General features: G+C 42.3%; 1 pseudogene; it reads left to right on the top strand.

Moving 5' to 3' along the window:
• The first annotated feature begins 287 nt into the window (after positions 1 to 287).
• Positions 288 to 5,560, top strand: LOC121424343 (annotated as a pseudogene).
• Positions 5,561 to 6,461: the final 901 nt, after the last annotated feature.

Here is a 6,461-nt window from a genome sequence, read left to right as displayed (position 1 = left end):
CTACTAAGGTCAGTCTAATGTATATTAAAAGTTGCAACATTCTGGTATCATAAATCCAAACCCTTTTAGTGTTAAACCTTTGCCCCCCCCCCCCCCTTTGGCGAACTTTTCAGCACCTCTTATGACGTCGCTCAAACTTTCTCACTGTATTCAAGTTCAGAGGAAGCCGGGAAACAATTACTGATAACACTCATTTCCATATACATTTCAACGAAAAACGAAAGTTACCATTTCACTTTATTTTCTCTAAATCATAACAAAGATCCGGATACCGGATCCCTCCTTTAAATGACCGTGACACGAAATTTTACACCCGAAACAACATCAGCGGTATGCTTCCCCGCTGTTAAACTTGCTATCTTACACCAAGGCTAGTTTTAATTCCGCCCTAAAAATGAGTATGGTTTAACTGGGAGGTCACCAGTCCATTGCTTTAAAAGTAAAATAAATTGCATAAAAACGGATGATTTTTGGTGGGTTTCCTGCAGTCAACCTGGTCAGCTAGAAAGGCCCGGTGGTTGAGAGAGATGACGATCATGATGATGATGGCGTCGATGACATCGTGGAGTGTCCTCATCTGCTCGTGTTTCGTGGTCAACGTGATCTTTGTCGTGCCTACTGTGAGCGCACTGTCCGATCCAAGTATACAAGGTGAGATAAAATTGTCAAATTGCCATGACCGTAGCCTACACATCCGTACCATATCAAGGAATATAAAGTACTAAATCTGTGATAGTGGTTAGAAAAACCTATCGGTGGTAGTTGTCCAAGTACTCCATTAGATCAGGGGGTAGGGTGACGAGTTGGTCAAAGCTGTTAACCCGAGTGTCAGCAAGTAAAATGTCAGTGCTCTATGCAATCCAGATAATTTTCTAACGAAAACGCCCCCGAATGGCCAATCCCCATTGGTGGATTTACGTAACCGAAAATAATATTACTAACCTACAAGCCCGTCTACGAGAGTGGTGTGATTTTGAAATAACACTAGACTTCTGCCCCGAAATATTTTCTTAATTATAATTAAAAAAAAACACCTTAAAAAATTCTTTGCTTAAAAAATATGGGACGGTATACGTACTTTTGCCTTGATGTATATTATTCTGTTTAAGTCGTGTTAACACGGTATCAAATGAAATAAGATTGAGTCCGATCTGTAATATTATTACTATTGATTGTCACTACAACATGACGTGTCCATACATCCTATTTACGCGCTAATCACCAGTACATAGGTATCCATGTTCGCACGGTGTGGTAGCTATCCGGATGGACGTTCCCCTCTTCAAATTTCGAGTTATAAAGCAGCCTATTTGTAGGTCTATTATAATGAGGAACCCTCCGCATACATTTCTTTCCATACTTTTTTTAATTCTTAATTGCAAATGACGAACTTATCTTTCGGAATGCTGCTCATAACCGTTGCGTAGGCTTTCCCTTATCATTGCTTATATTACTTTAAAGTTTACCTGTGATTTTAAAAAGAAATGAATAAGGAGTAATTATCCATTTCACCACTATAAAAATATTCCAATGATTAGTTGGGCGATTCCAGGGCCCCGTCTTATAAAGAGTTACGATTGATCCAATCAATCGTAACTCTGTGGAAATCCATCAGTGTCATAATTTTTTTACAGGAAATTCGCATGTCCTTTGTAAACAAAGAGAAGCGCAGTGAATTTTCAAGAAAACAACGAATGCATGAAAAATACATAATAGTTGAAAAATATTTTGAACAAACATAGATAATAGATGTTGACGTTGCTGGCTGTCCATAGTTGTGATTGATTGGATCAGTCGAAACTCTTTGTAAGATGGGGCCATAGATCTACCGAAAATTCCATTGTTAGGTTAGGGGCAAAGTACATTATAAATATTGATCCTTTTATCATGACATATTTATAAACAGTTTATTGAGTCGATTAATACTGCAAGTTGCATTCGGTTCCCCTCCAGTCTGTGGCGGATCTCCTTTCAGGGGTAGGGTGAAAAGGGCAACAGTAAAATAATGAATAAGAAAAATAAAAAGACAGGATCAAGTGAAAGTTTAATCTGAAGAACAACCAAAACGGCTAACGGCGTAAAAAGCTGGATGAGGTGGTTTAAACGCTATAAACACGACGACAGATGTTTGTAGAGCAGTATCCATGTGCGCCTTTGAGTAAGATACACCAATACCTCCAGGTTTTCGGTCCTCCATTTTGTTTTCAGAACGTGCTATCTAATTATAACTAAACTACACTTTTATTACAGACAGTGCTTAATAGCCATACATAAAAATCTGTTATATGCACTGGTTAATCATTGAATTTCCATTTCCAGTTTTTAGTGTGTGCGGTATTTTTTTCAGATGATGTTCGCTTTCAGCATCAGCTCCAAACAAAGGGTCGTAGATTCGCATTCGCTTTCATGGACAACGGTCTAAAGCAACATACAGAAGTGGATCAAGGGCCAAAGCTGACCATTACTGCACTTCCCGATGGTTCACAAAACATACAGGTCAACGTATCCATGCCTCTTCTGGGGTTCTCTGAATCGGTCTCTATTGCTGCCGGGTCACAGGTCAATGTTCAGCTTCCTCCATCTGCCATAGCTCACGGGCTAGGATTGCATGACAATGGTGTCCAAGTCGAAGCCAGTGAGGACGTCATCGTCTATGGGATCGCAGAGGAGGGTCGTCACGCGAAAACCGAGGGGTTCCTGGCGCTTCCTATTCCTGATTCAACCTCAACCGGAAGTGATTACACTGTTGTGGCACTAGAGCAAAAGAAGGACAATACAAGAAGGCATTCGACGTTTGCTGTTGTCGGAGTTGAAACGTGTTCGGTTACCATTGATGCAATTGCAACAATAACATATGGGAACGTGACCTACCAACCTAGGGAAACCTTCAACGTAACCTTAGACCCATACCAAGTCCTACAGATAAAGAGTTCGAGTGATCTAACGGGAACAAGGGTTCATTCAACGTCGCCTGTTGGATTCATGTCTGGTGTTGACTGTGGCACGATGAAGCTAAGGAAGAAAGTTAAAAGCAGTTGCGGGCACTTGGTGGAACAGCTTCCACGCAAGAACGATTGGGGACAACATTTCATTTATCGAACCCTCAATGGCGGACCGAGCACACGTCGAAGCAGAGACCAGACGGAACCGGTTGACGACGTCATAACCAGGATCAAGATTATACCAGCTGAGGACGACACCCATATCGTGTACGGTACGGATAAGGACCGTGTAGGTAACGATCCCGACTTTGTGATTTCCGGTAGCGAAACCATTCACATAACCGCTACGAAACCAGTCCTGGTAGTAGCATTCGTTCTTTACCACGGTGCGTGTGAACGATGCAAGAAGATATCCCCTACCATGGTGACTATCCCACCGCTGGCTCAACCTGCTAATGATGTCATCTTCAGCACCGTAAACGCAACGGAAAAAAGAGGCAACGCTGAGATATCTCATCTTCTCAGTGTCATGTACGATTGCGCATGTTTCAGACGTCTGACTTGGGAAAATCCTGGTCAGACCGAAGTGATCACGGAGGGTTTCGCAGCCATCACTGATCAGGTGTGCTGGAATCAGTTCCGGGTGACACCGGGAAGTTATCATCTGACCGCGACTCCAGATCAAGCTTCGTCGGCTTGCTTCCTATCTGCCTTCTTGTTTGGGCATGGGACGAACGGGGGATATGGTTTTCCTCTTGGACTTGATAGGTCAAAAAGTGAGTTTTCTTAAATTATCAGTGATTTTACCTTAAAGCACTATTTGAAAAATCCCTTACAAAATGAAATAACCCGATTCAGTAGTTTGTTTATATATGATTGTGAGAATTGCAAGCTTTGTAACGAATTGTTACGTAACACAATTCATAGGACAGCATGTAAACCAAGGGTTGATTCCTCTGTCTTGACATATCTGCAGATCGGTATTACAGCTGTTTCTCATAAATGTGGAAAACATTTTTTTACCTCAAAATATTCCATCGATCGATGATTGTGGCTATATTTATTCTTGGTATTGATATATTTAGATTTCGAGGATGGCCACTGCATCATTATTCAACTAACACTATCTAGGTTATTATAGAGGTTATCAAGTATGATTATGTTGCAATGTTTGAATCGCGATAGGTTTTGTTCAATGGTTGAACTAAAATTTATCCAATTGGATCTCTTTCATTTATTATACTATCCACAGATACACGTCCAGCTGAAAGAACTTTTCCAACTTCTGCAGTCGGAAGTGAGTTTTTCGTTGCCTTTGCTGCCTATTTCAGAGGGAACCGAAGAGGCCCAAAGTTGTTCATTCACCGTGCTTCCACCGCAGATGATGAAAGACAAATACGTGGTCAAATCGACGCGGGCTCGTACTCTTTCAGTTTTGTTATCCCCGTCGGCACACCAAGCATCGAGATTGAGCTGCTAACCACGGTTGTCCTCTACAATACCCGTTCTGAGTCCGCACACCCCGTGGAAGTGAGAACACAAGGCCAGGTCTTGGTGTATGGACTTAACGATGCATTCAGCGATGAACGTTCCGATGCCTTCCTCGCTCTCCCGACTCCAATGATGGGGCAACAATATCGCCTTGTGACGTCATATAAAAATACAATCTTCGTCATCATCGGCATCTACGATGATACTTTCGTCAACCTGGACTTGAAAGGGAGTCTATGGTTCAGGAATCATGTTCATTATGGTGGCACACGCGTGGGTTTCAAGATCAGACGTCACCAGGCACTTTTCTTTATGTCCGTTGAAGATCAAACAGGAACCCACATTGTTGCAAGTAATCCAATATCTGTCTTGTCGGGTGCCACTTGCGGGCATTCTTATTACCCTGACCATTACGACGAAAACGACTCACGTTGCGGACATAAGCTTGAGCATCTACCCCCCCTGTAGAACGATGGGGGCATCGTTTTGTTGCCTCAGCTTGGCTCGGTTACGGCGGAGGGGAGGTATCGACCTACGTTTTGGCTTCCCGTAAGCAAACGAAGCTCAGAATCGATAACGGTGAGGATGAGGTTCAGATCCCACCAGGTCACACATACAGACTCTACCAGGGTGGTACAAGAAGTTCCCACACTCTCATCACTTCGAATCAGCCAGTTTTAGTCTACCAAGTTCCGAACTCACGCAATCTCACTCACAGCTCAGGCTACTCGCTTCCCAGTTTAACGATTGTTCCAAGCGTAGATGCACCCGCCGAACACGACCAATCCCTGCGCAGATCTTTCCCATTGCCCGTCTTTAATCTCCGACATCGAAACACAACCACCAGCTTTGCCAACGTCGTTGCTCCATGTGCAGCAACATCGAACATCACTCTGAATGGTAATCATCTGGAGCCCTCTGAATGGTCCGCGCCAGTTGCACATTCAGAGTTGTGCGTCTTGCGGAAACAGCTACAGGGTGATCGCAACAGTTTAGACGCAGGTGGTGCCAAGGTATCCGTGGTGCTCTATGGTTTTTCCCCCGCTTCTGGTTATTCATGTCCTGGAAATATGTGAGAGCATTATTCTAGGCCCTTCTAATGAAGATTTCGGATTGACCCCCATCAATTGCAATCGTAAAAAACCATCGACACCATCATCTAGGATGCATAATTAAAACCGTTGAAAAATGTTCTCTCAATGTGGCGAACACTCCTTCATGCTTACCAATCAGTGGACTTCTTTTTGTTAATCAGCGTGAATACCTCGATTATTGATAGCTTGCCAAAATTGAGAGCGGTTGGGTCAGTTTCAGCTCTTTGGAAGACAAGAACCCAGTGGCGGGTGTATTGCATAGAGTTAGGCCACCACACACCTCAGGAATGGTCCAATATCCGATTTTGGAACAAAACGCATTTTGCTGATTTTCTAAGAATGTAAACGAAAAGTATCTTTATATTTGAGGTTCAAAATAGCTGTAATAGTAAAATATTTTTTTTGTATAGTTGCAAGCCTCTATTATGGAGTAAAGGCCAAATAGGTTTTAAAGCGTAGCCAATAGTACAAATGCTTTGGCCTCATTAAATTCGCTTTTATTCTGATAAGGATAAAAGCGTAGTCACATATTTGAACATAGGTATTCGTACGATAATTCAAAACATCACACGGTGAGATTTGACCAATGCGATGATGCCTTAATTGTATGCCGCGTTCAAATTTAAGTGCGACTGTAATCGGGGCGTTGCAAGAGACTTTATGCACGATATTTTCTGTCCCTAAATCAGTCATAACTCGATCCTGAAAGTAATTGCGAATATGCGTTTGATTGCTAATCTGGAAACAAGGAGTGTAATTTGATTTGCTACGATTAAAATTGATCTATCGGGTTCATATTGGCAACATAAGATATGCATTTGATTGCAAATATTTTCTTGCAACGCCCCCTAAATAAGTCACACTTAACTCCTTTTGGAAACACCCAGGAGTATTTCACTAACACAGACTTTGACTTGTTACTAGTTGATAATGA

The sequence above is a fragment of the Lytechinus variegatus genome, chromosome 11, assembly GCF_018143015.1.
Source record: "Lytechinus variegatus isolate NC3 chromosome 11, Lvar_3.0, whole genome shotgun sequence".
NCBI classification, from domain to species: domain Eukaryota; kingdom Metazoa; phylum Echinodermata; class Echinoidea; order Temnopleuroida; family Toxopneustidae; genus Lytechinus; species Lytechinus variegatus.
Note: the sequence above shows the minus strand (reverse complement) of the source record. Positions and strands in the feature narration are given on the sequence as shown.